We start from the raw sequence: 12,564 nt of genomic DNA on the forward strand, positions 1-12,564 counted from the left end.
ATGGAAAATCTATGCCCTTCCAGATGTGGTGGAATTTCAGCTTCCATAGTCATCCCTAAACTCTGGCCATGTTGGCTGGGACTGATGGAAGTTAGAATCCAACAGCATCTAGAGGACCACACGGGTTCCACATCACTCATAAGCTCCACTTATGGCATTTTCTGTAGTATGAAAACAACAGAACTTCAAAAACATAAAGCAGCAACATTAACAATCATTTAAAAATATAGGCTACTTAAAGCAGTATCATAAAGTTCCTGTACTCATAGAAAACCCATCCATCTTAAAATAGCTCTCTCTCTTGTTAAAGAGAAGGCCACATAAAGTAAATGGAGTTTTAACTGTCAAAGGTTCTTTTTAAAGGGATGTTTGCTTGCAGTTCTAGTAAAATGTCAGCTGGATGGATGAAGTTTAGGAAGAAACAGCTCCTTTGGCCTTCCTAAACAATTGTAGTTCATCCGGAAGGTTAATTTCATCTGTATTATTAGAAGCACAATTCTATGCACGTTTACTCAGAGCTATGTCCTGCTGTATGTTGGGGCTTATTCTTGGGTAAGTGCATAGGATTGTGACTTTGATATAGTTAACCTTTCCTTTGGTACATTTATAGTGAAAGTAGTAGAGAGGGCCTCTTGCCCCCCTGACCAATGGATCTAGCTCTCTGGAGTCTTTGGAGGGGGTTTGGATAGTATATTTCTTTCTTTACTTAGCTTCCTATTCTGCCTTTCCTCTGATAGGCCTGAGACTGTTTAGCAAATTAGCATTGGATGGGTTTAGGTGGTGGTGGTGATAATGATGTAAGAATATTAACCTTCCTTTTGCCTCTGCCCCCATCTGTCCCAGACATTTGAAGCTTTTTTGCAGGGGGAGAAGGGCTCAAGGTGAAATGCAGTGGAGGAGAAATGAGAGAAGAAGAGAGATGGATGGAAGGAAGAGGGATAGAAATATACAGCTGGGGAATGGAATGAATGAAACTGAAGGGCTGAATAAGAATGGGAGTAGAGGGGTGTAGAGAAGAGGAAGTGAAGAAAGGGAAACACTGAGTAGTAGGGGGAGGAGAAAATGGATGGAGGATGACAGAGGAAGTGAAGATACTGGAAGGATAGTGGGAATTGGGGAAGAGAGAGAAATAAGTCAGGAATGAAAGATTGTAGTGTAGGAGAGAAGAAGTGGGGGTGGAGAGCAGGGCAGTAGGGACATGGGGATGAATGAAAAGGGGGGGAGGGAATAGAGACTGTTAGGAATGCATGGGGGGAGGGAGAGGACTGAAATATGCTGGAAAGGAGTACACAAATAGAGTAGGGAGGCCAGCTTGAATGGAGCAGAAAGAGAGGGGGTGGTAAAGAAAGAAAAGGACATTGAAATAAAGGTACAGTCACAAAAATTGCCAGAAGTTCACTTAGTCTATTTCTGTCTTAAGACTGAGCCACCAGATGCTTCTGGATAACTTCAACCCATTGTCTATCCCAGTACCTGATATTCAGAAGTATGTTTGCAGAGTAGGAATTGGATATTCAAATTAATAAATAAGGAGGATTTCTGGGGGGCGGGGGGGAGAGAGATGAGGGAATCTGCAATTGGGGAAGAGGATAAATAAGGGGGAGGGGAAGATATGCCACTATCAGGCAATTACAAAATTTGGGATGGGGGCAGGAGTAAGAGAGAGCAGGATATAAGTAATAAATACTGCATCAGTTCTTACTCTCCAGAGCTCAAAGAGTTAGGCAAAGATTCACTGTTTACCATAGATAACAGAGAAGGGGGGAATCCTGGTCCTTCTGGCAGAAAGTCATATTTATAATGCAGTGCTTAAAGACTTATCCTTGTCAGGGCTTTGTGTTTCTTAGCTTATCTTGGTAGAGTTGAGGGGTATGGGGAGAGTTGATAATGGGCTGGAGGGGAGGGGGTTTGATGCGACATAGAATGAGGGCCTCTGAGATGACAGATGGCAGCCGGGATTTTGGTATGTAAATCTCTACTCCTTCCCAACCCAGTAGGAAGTGGGGGCAGCACATCAGGTGGGGGAAGGGGATCTAAAAGGGGAGATGATGTACATGGGCGGGAACAGCACTTCCCATTCCACCCACGCACATGCCAATAGAGCAGGAAGTGAGTTCTTGGGGGAACTGGAGAGGGAGGGTGTGAGTTTTGAATAAAGTGAGATAAAAAAGGAAGTGGTTGTTGGAATACAATTTTTACCTTCGTTTAGGACAATAGACAGTGGTGACAGATGGCCCCTGGGGTAGACTTCATGATGATAAGTGGTGGGATGAGGTGCTGTATTTCGCATGAATAAGGCAAAACAGTTGGCTGATTAGTTCAGTGGGCTCCCTAGTTGTGGAAGAAATAAACAGTGGTTTGTGTCTTGCACTTTCCTCCTTCAGTATAAAGTCTGAGACTGATGGAGGATGAAGAGGAGTGAAAGGGATTGTGAGGTGGCTTTATGGGGAGCATATGGTGGTACTGTGCAGAGCAGGATACAGTTGTCAAATTTAAATACTGTGATACTGCATGTTCCAGTGCAGAGTGGGAGTTGAGTTTATGGCCCTTGACGGAGGAGTAATTTTCATTAGGTGGGTACTTTGCATGATGTGTCAATTAGTGCATTGGAAAAGGCCTATGTTCGGTACAAGATGGCAGCATGAATGGTCAGGGAATCTCTCTGTGCAGTACTGGTTTTCTGACTGTCACTGTAGGAAAAGGTGAGGGGGTGGAGAGAGAGAGAGAGAGAGAGAACTGCAGCAGATGAAATGGGTATTTTAGGTTATGGGATAGAGGGAAAAAGTGATGCCCTGCCTGTTGAGCTGAGTGGCTGCAGTGTCACCTCAAAAAAAATTGGATGAGTACCTGTGTCCTCATGTCAAAGAAAGAGGGGTTAAAATTATTTGTAAGATGACACACCATAGAATTAGGGTTTGGGTTGTAGAAAAGGAAACATATACAAAAGACTGCCTAATCTACTCAAGGGAGAAGATGAAATCGAGCATTTCTTGAACTCTGGTAGTCAGGGTTGTGGGTGGGTTCCTGCCCGATTAAGAAGATACCTCTGGCAAGGACATTATAGAGACATCTGTTTTTTTTGCTCTGTGTTTACAATTTGGTAGCAAAAGCTGGTTGGGGATTTCTCCTTGATGAGCCTGCTTTTTGGCTCCTGTGAATGAGCTCAGTGGTGCAGTATTTAGACAGAACACTGCAGAGGAAGGGATTGCATCCAAACAAAGCTGTTTGAATATAATGCTTGCCTTAAAAAAAAGAAAAAAGCACCTGTGCAGCCTCATTTCCTATAAACTCAAAGTAGATTTGAGCATATTGAGTTGCCTCTTTAGTATGCTGTCTTTCTCCCCTGTTATATGATGGTATGTGTGTTGTGTAGGTCTAAATAGGAATGTAGGAAGATGGCTATAACTGCCTTGAGAAAGCTGCAGGAAGCAACCTTCCTTAAGCTAGACCTTCTGTTGCCTTTATAAACTGGGCGTAAGCGTTCTCTTCTTAATTGGTAGGCACCCACTCTTTTTTAGGGCCCAGCTATTCTGCCTGTCCTTATTGTCATACTTCATTTGGACTGGAACATGTGATTTTCCTCATAATACTTGCTTTTGAAATATTCTGTAGATATAGTGTAATCATGACTTTAAAAATTGAGAAGGAAATGTTATAGTCAGTCTTGGGTGCCACTTCCACACTGTATTGTTTCTAGGTACAGTCAGCAAACAGGCTTCCTCTTGGTCCCTGTTCTGTATATTTCATATGAAATTTACTCTATAATGTGGAGTAATGGTGGCATACATTACTTCAAAAGTTGGCTGGAACTCTTAACTCTATCAAATACTTTTGAGATACATTAATGCTGAGTTTAGAGAAGAATGAATATTTGAAGATGTTGACCTTTGGGTTTGTAAACAGCAATAAAAAGATTTTTGTCATTATTAAGGCTTTTATTTATAGATGGTAACAAAATAATTAAAAAGAACATAATAATCTTTTCTGTTTTTCGTTATTTTAAGGGCTCGGTCTCCAGCACTATTTTTTAAAATAACGCTCATAGTTTTTGCTACTTTTAAAGAAACTGTGTCCTTGCTCTTTATGCTCTGACTCTTTATTTTGAAGTTGCTTACCCAAGTCTTGTTTGGGTATTTAAACTCTTTACTGTTATTATGCGAAACAGATGGCATTGTAAATGTATGTTATTTATTAATGGTTTTGGTAGCTTACTGTGGATGTTCTAAAAGGTATTGGAACACATAAGTGATCCTGATGGTGCTGTTGTGGGTAGGAGCCCATGGAAATGTCATAAGGCGGTACAGCATATATTGGCTGTCTTTTTACAGCAGAACAAATAATCTAACGTAGGACTGTTTCTGAAGCTGGTCCTACTCTGAGTAAACCCATTGAAGTTGATAGAAATGTCCTACTAAGCTCCATTCGTTTCAGTGGATCTTCTCTGAGTAGAACTTACTGGATACAACCCAAAAAGTGAAAAGTCCTGAATTTCCTCTGTCGTCAATTGGAGGATTCAACTGTAGATACAATTGCTGGCGCTCCCCTCCCCCTGGTGTGTAATTCTATAAGCTGTATATGGTCCCTATTTTAAGTAGCGAATTCACAGAGGTTTGTTACCGATCACTTCTCTTAAAACATTTTACTTACATTTTTATTGTGTTCTTTCTCCATGGCACTAAGGGCAGTGTGTGACCCTCTTTTGTTCACAGCAACCCTGTGGACTAGGCTAGGCTAAGAGATGGTGAGTTTCATGCCTGAGTGGAGGCTGAATATGGGTCAACACTACTATTATTATTATTATTAGTAGTAGTAGTAGTAGGACCACCCTGCCCGACTGACTGGGTTGCTCTAGGCTACTCCATACTGCCTCTCAGTGGTGGGTAAGAATGATCATCAGACACTGAATTTTTAAAAATGTGCTAGAGAAATAATTCCTTCTCTTCCCTCCCTTCTTCACTGTGTATGTGGGTGTCCACAGGACACACAGTTTTTGTGGACTCACTTTGTATTGCTGGCTGCTTGTGTGCGTTTGGGCATAAGGAAACATGGCTGGCATGGTATTAGGGGATAGGAGAGCAATAAACTCATTGTAACTCAAGGCCCAGAACAAATACATGGATATTACAATAAATTATTTCTGTGGGAAGTCTGACATCCCACTCTAATCTAAGACTTCAGTTGTTTTAAGTGAAAAAACCACTGAAATCTCAAAGAGAATGTATGAGTTCAGGTTCATAGTTGTTGGTTTTTTAAGCAGAAGTTGACAAATGAGAATACAAGTTATTGTAACTTCTATGCTCCCATTTTCTTGTTCTGCAAAATAGTATCCTCCACAAATAAATCCATGAGTGGCACACTGATACATGAAATTTGTAAATGAGGCTATGGTGGATTAAGAATCTATGTGACTGCCGTTCTCAACGGAAAAAGGAGAAATAAAGACATTACAGTCTTTGCAAGTGGTTTGAAGGAAAACTGGTATCCCAATCCATACACATGGATCCAGGGAACCAGTCCTGTAATCACACTTGGTTGTCAGCTGGTGTATGCATGTTTACTCATAAGTAAGCCAGTTGAAACTTGCTTAGGATTGCAGCTCTTGGTCCACATTAGGTTTTTTGCTGTGGTATCTACTAACTTGTAGAAGAACCATTAGCTGATTTTCATCGGCTTCATATCGTAAAGATTGTACTGACTATATGGTGTTAGGAATACCATGTGCTTTGAACAAAAGGCAAATAAGACATTTCTTGGACCAGGTACCGGTAGTTAGCTTAAACTTTCATGTTTTTTGCTCAGAGTAATGCTCTGTGAGGTCTAATAGTAAAAAAAAAAAATCGCCTTTACTATACTAAAATTACTATCATCTCACAACTTGTTTTCTTTCTTTTTGATGCTTATGACAAAGGTCCATGCTTGCTCTAAAATCTGATATTTATTTTTTGCCTTACAGAAGTCAGTCTTCGCTCAGACTTCTTGTTTCTATTGTAGCATTTGGTCTGAAATGTTTAGGGTGTGTCTGTTTAAAGATGCTTAGATTTTTATCTCTGGTGGTGCAGTATATGTTGATAAATATTGCAATAAGATCTTGGTGTGTGGTTTGAATTAATAACTCTGTGTGGCCAGCTAAAGACTGCCTAGTTAGTGAAAATCCCTCATAGAGTCTTCAGTATTCTCATTTCTGAAGAGGTCTTTTCTTTGCAGAAAGCCTATTGATCAGTCTGTCTGGAACTTTAGTTCCAGCACTTGAATGGATTTGTATATTATGGTTCCAAAATTGTCTTTAATTGGTCCAGACATTGAGTGTTTATCAGGCAGTTGGGCCCTCTTGTGACTGTGGAGAGAAAACTAACTTGTTAATATTGGTTGAGCTGGAAATAATTGCTTTTCCTCAGGTTGCACTTTGATTTGGCAGATTAATAAAGTCCAGTTGAGGATAGGGATTATTCCAAATTTTCTGCAGCTGGGGAGGGGAAAGGTTATCATTGCCAAAGGGAAAGCGTGACAAAACTAACAAACTTTTGTTTTCCAAATCTAAGGAACTTAAGCACATTTTTATTAAAAGCAATCTGTGAGGAATGTCTAAATCAACTTTTAAGTTAAAATATCACTGTAACAAGATGCAAATGTTATACTAGCAAAGGCCAATCAAAAACAAATGATTTTTGATATGGGAAGGAATTCCAGTGAAATTATAATTCTCTCCTGACCATGTTCCTTGTGCTACCTTGCTTATGGCTTCATTGCATTTCTGATGTTTTTTGGTGTGGGTTTTTCTTAATGAGAAAATGTCTAATCACTATAGTTTCCAAGAGTTATTTTTTGTTTTCTTTTTCATTAGGAGTTTATACTAATGAATAGCTTGGTGCAGAAAGTTGGTATTGCCAACTGATTGGTGTCAGTTTTTAAATGCAGGGCAGATCCAATTCTAACGTTTTAAGTGCAAGTTTCCTAACAGTAGAGCTATAAATACCACAGTCTTGGATGCATTTTGTTTTTTTCACTGGGAATCTCCGCACACATGTGCCAGCCATTTTGCTGGTATGCACATGATTCTATCTTTCAAGAAACTTTGAATTATTAAGGTGATATCCAGTGCAAGTAATCAAAGTAGACCCACTGAAATCAATGGACTTAATTTCAGTGGGAATATTGTTGACTGTTACCCATAGTATTTTTATATTTAAGATTCAGCCTAATTTAGAGATGGGAAGGGGGAGCAAATGCAGTGAATATGGGCCTTTAAAATGAGGTAGCTGGATAGGCAGCTTGATATGTGCTCTTTCTTCTCATTTGGTTGTGGTATTTCCATCACAGTCAATGCTAGGTGAGCTGCTGCCTTGTGAGCCATAGGCTAAGGCTTAAATACTGATGCTGAATCAATAGAATTGAGAATAAATGGGCAATAAATCTCATGCCGTAAAGCTGCTTCTGATAATTCTTTGGCTGTTTTCACTGAGTCAGTCTAATTTCTCCTTATCTAACATTCTTGTGCTTATCTCGGCTAGGGTTGTAATCAGAAGTCACAAACATATTGCTGTTAATTATGTGAAAGTGTGTTGAGGTGATCACCAAGGCCAGCTTTCCTCAGCCTGTTGCTCTCCTGGTGTTTTGAACTACAGCTCACATCAGTTCCAGGCAGCATGGCCAGTGGTTAGAGTTGATTGGGGTTGTAGTTCAAAACATCTGGAGGGAATTAGTTTGGAGAAGGCTAAGCAAGACTCTCTAAGGATTATGAAAAAAACTGTGCCACTTAACCATGTAGATAAGATTTGGGGTTGTATCCAGAATTCACCATACTCTGAGTAGATTCAGGGAAAAGAATGGACATTCCCACTGATTTCAGTGTGTCTTCTCTGACTTTGTTGTTGGCATCCGTCTGTTTTGGGAGACAATGGAGTGGAGTCGGAACTTCCTCAACCTCGGCCCTCCAGATGTTTTTGGCCTACAACTCCCATAATCCCTAGCTAGCAGGACCAGTGGTCAGGGATGATAGGAATTGTAGCCTCAAAACATGTGGAGGGCCGAGGTTGAGGAAGCCTGTATTGGAGGGTCGCAGTGCCTGCTGTGACTGTAGAAACTGATGCAGGAGAGACATGTTTTGTTGCAGGTTAAGGCATCTGGTTGTGCTGCTGCAGAATTTAGCTAAATAAAAAGCTTGGTTTTTCTCCCCCATACAAAATCCTCATAATACGTACTAGTTAGCAGTTTAAGCTTTCATGGAGTCTTTACATTCCTGAAGTGTCTGGTGTATCTTGCCATTTGAGTGTTTTGACCACTAATCTTCTAGGAAGTTCTACTTTATATTTCCTTTTTCTTTTAAGTAGCTCTGCAGCACCAGCCTCTTAAATCCAACTCAAATAGTATCTGAAGACATGAGCAGGGATGACTTGGGTGAAAATAGAAACCTAGACATAAGATATTTCTAGCTCTTCATTATGTGTAATCATAGGCTTAAATGGCTGTAGAAAGCAGTCCAAGTGCTGGACTGTCTGTAGCTAAAGTAAGAATGAGGCTGATGTAAAGCTCAGCAGCTGCTTTTTTAAAAAACTGCAGTTCAGGCTTTGTGGGGACACTGCCAGGATTTTGCCTTTTGACTCCTGTGCAGCTTTTATTTTTCCCCAGGGCTGTTGACTAATCTTAGGGCTGTGCTTTTAAAAGTTGAGAATGTGAAGATTTGTAATTTGGATTGTGTTTAATATATGCCAAAGCTACAGATCTGTGAAAAGGAATGAAGAAGGCTGTTGCCATTGCTTAAAATCTGAATGCAAGACTTTTTGAAAAATGATCAATATTTTTGTATTTTTCCATAGGATCTAGTGTAGAGTGCTCCATCAAACATTTTTCTAGTGTGGGTAGCTGCCCAGCCAGTAAATAAAATCAGGAATATTTTAATGCTCTTGAAAGGTTTGACTCATTGGCCACACAACTAGTAGAGCTCAATGTTATGCTTCAGTGCTTAAATAAAACTCTGGCTATAACAGGTTTCAGCTTTCTTTTGTCTTTAGTTGCCTTACTAAAGTCCTGCTGAGTGCTGTTTCCACTAGCCTAGTTTCCATTGATGTTTTTCAACCTCTCTACGAGCTGTACCACCGACCCGGAAGAAATATAGAAGTGTTTCTTTATTATGATTCATATCTTTATTTCCTTGATCCTCATTGAGCACAAAATTATCTAGATATCAAAGGCTGCAATCTTATACAGGATTACCTGGAAGTAAGTCCTATTCAACACAGTAGGATTTGCTTCTGAGTAAGCAAATGTGCGATTGCACTGTAAATATTAATTGATGTGTGGGGGTGTAAATATATATCGTTTCTTCTGTCTAAACGGGATGGTGATCCAGAAGAGGGATATGTGCATGCTCTGGAGAGAATAGCACATACAACCAGTCAATGCTATGGAGTTCAGGTTTTGCTATGCAGGTTCCAAGGACCGAGTGACCAGCCGCTCAAACCTTACAGCAGCTTGTCTCCGGTATTGGAACTGCTGAAATGAAATAAAGATGTGAAGTCCCAATTCCACATGTTTTGATGGGTGAGTGGGTAGATTTTTCAGTCTCTTGCAGCCTTGTGGCACCTTAAGCACATTTCTTTGGATCCTGACCACAAAATGCTCAGCAAAATCCAGTAAGTGGCAAGCTTTATCCTCCATAGTCCCTCACTTGACTGTTTTTCTTCATTTTAAAGTATGTGAGAAGACTTCCATTTTAATCTCAGAGGAGAAGAATAATTCTATGTCATGGATGTAGAGTTGTTTCATCTACAGCCTATTACATCAGCCCCGACCCTAAATCTCCTTTGCAAACAAGAACGTTAGAGCAGCAGAGAGAATGGTATTCTGTCTCCATTAATGATGTGCTTTGCTTGTTAATAACACAGATCTGCACTCTGGTTGCGTTATTGTGTGAAACTGAATCATAGATGGTGCATTTTAAGTATGGGCATGTCTGGCAAAGGGTAATCTGCACTCATGTGGCAAATATTCATTCACTGGCTGCTGTAATCCTGCCAGGATTCACATAGTCTGCTTTATCCAGCCATAATTACTTGGAATACAATATTAACCCACACTAGTGATAGAAATGTAATCTTATCTTGAATGTTTCTTAGTATTTTTTCCTCTGAAAAGTCACTCAGAATCAGCTACCACAGTTCAGGAGCAAAGCGCAGAGATATAATGTTGATATAATATTCCTCTTGCCTCCATATTGGAAGTCTATGGTTTGTTGTAAATGAACACCAATGTATGGGGCTGTGCTGTAAGTTTATTTAATGTTTAAAACTGTGTGAACAAAATAATTTCTATGTGTTCAATAATTGTCATGAGGGGCAGAAAAATTATTAGCTACTAGGAACTGCACACTTAGATGAATTTAGATGTAGGCTTAGAGGGAGACATTGGAGTGGGTATATTGTTATATAGATGCTGCAAATGATAGGCTGGAATAACTGTTGTGCACCACAAATGCTCTTTTTATAATATTTTGTGAAGGGTTTTTGTTTACCTGCAGCATGTTGTGCTGGTTAGACTTTTTCTAAAAATAAAAATAAAAGCCTTTATCAGTGTAGAAATAAATTTGTGGAATTGGTTGTTTGAAAATCTGAATTGCCATTTGCTACTGCAGTTCTCTCACACACATTGCTGGTTTCAGGTGTATCAGCTGGCTTTATTTCCAGTGTGCTTTCCACCTGCTCTCAATTTCATATTGTATAGATGCTTTAGGAGGTTGGATAGATTTATAACTTCTCTTGATTGCTTTGCTTCCTGTTGACTTTGCCTTGCATGTGATTTAAAGAGGATGCAAGCACATGACCCAGTCTAGCACTCTAGTAATTGCACATTGCTCTATTGAGGAGTGAATGATGAAGTTATAGCATCTGCCAGTGTGTTCCATGCAACCAGTTCTTTTTATTAAAGTGAACATTGTTGGGGCTGTAATACTTCCAATGCTATAACTCTTGCAACTCCATGCACTTGCAGAGATTACTAAATAGCTACTGCACTGGCCGACATAAAGCCACCAACAGTGGAACTGGTACAGAGAATAAGGATGTAATAATGCACCTACTTACCTGAGAGTTAGCTCCACTGAACAAACATATATAGGATTGTGCTATATGTATGGGAGAGGAGGAGTCTTAGCATTAGTGTGGGTCCCGCTTCAACTGTCTCCCCATTGGTGGTTCATATGTTCAAATCCTTCTAATCCTTGTCCAATATATTGGGGCAGGAATATGAAAGAACTGCTTTCTTATTATACAGCTATTACTTCAAGAGAATACACTGCCCTGGAGATCTAAGTTAGGACAAATCTATCAGTAATAACTTGAAGAGAGTGCTGAAGACCATGCACATCCCGTCACCCTGCTTGGAGGGAAATCCAGTGTAGGAAAGTTTATTTGAGTAGATAAAGGTTTTTGAGCCTGTGCCACTTAGGGAGGTGAACTCCCAGCATCCTGGAAACCAGACTGCAACCATCTTCTCCCACAAAAGCTTATGACATTGGTACCCTGACACCTCCTTATTGTACCAAAATAAATTCAATCAGTTGTCAAAAGCAAGTACCATATTTTTTGCACCATAACACTCACTTTTTTCCTCCTAGAAAGTAAGGGGAAATGTCTGTGCGTGTTATGGAGGAAATGCCTACGGGTGGCATGCCTACGGATTTTCCTACTCTAAAAACTACGTGCGTGTTATGGTCGGGTGCGTGTTATAGAGCAAAAAATACGGTCATTGCTGTTTGTAAAGCTGCTGATCAAATTGTGATACTCCAGAAATTCTTCTTTGAGGAAAGTATATTTCATTAAACATGGCTGTGTCAATTAGAGTGATACTCTAGTCCTGATTCTTATCTGAAATTTTGCTTGCAAAATTCTGTGGTGGAGAATAACAATACATTTACTTGGACTACAACAGCCTTATGGTTATCTTATTGCAGTGTATCAGTATCAGATTGGTTGCTAGAATGAAGATGAAAAAAACATCAGTAATAGTTGTGCAGCTTCACTCTCACTGGATCTTCTAAAACACCACCAAGTATAAAAACCTAAATCTGAAGTTCTTAAAATGTACAATATTCATCTCTCAAATGGGTAGTATTCTGCTTGTGGCTGTTCAGAAACCAAAATGCACCAGCATTAATCTTTAGGTGCCTGTAAGCTCTTTGTGTTGCTAGCCACTTTTATTTAAAGGAAGTAGACTTTTTTTTCTAAACTGAAAATTAGGAGTTTTAGTGCAAAGATATCCTGTAATCTTTTTTTAAAAAAATAATCCTGTAATGTTTACAAGGGTAATGCAGTCTACTTTGCTTATTGTTCAAACAAATATCCAAGTTGCATTAGGTGAGTTGATCAAAAAGTTTTTAAATGTGCCTTCACCATGCATACACCTACATTGTTTCTTAGCCTGCATGATCATCGTGTGTGTGTGTGTGTGTGTGTGTGTGTGTGTGTGTGTGTGAAAATTTCATCATATTTCTTTCACCATAGTAAAATGTTGCTTAAAATTCAGTAGACATTTGAGTATTAATGTAATGCAGCTAGTCTGACAGGTAGTTTA

At 39.7% G+C, this 12,564-nt stretch overlaps 1 protein-coding gene across 2 annotated transcripts in view; it reads left to right on the forward strand.

Moving 5' to 3' along the window:
* The window catches only part of IFFO2 (intermediate filament family orphan 2), a 40,127-nt gene that overhangs the window by 2,194 nt on the left and 25,369 nt on the right, over window positions 1-12,564 (forward strand). The gene's annotated exons all lie outside the window — the stretch shown is intronic.

This window comes from Podarcis melisellensis, assembly GCF_964234715.1.
Source record: "Podarcis melisellensis genome assembly, chromosome: 8".
NCBI lineage: Eukaryota > Metazoa > Chordata > Lepidosauria > Squamata > Lacertidae > Podarcis > Podarcis melisellensis.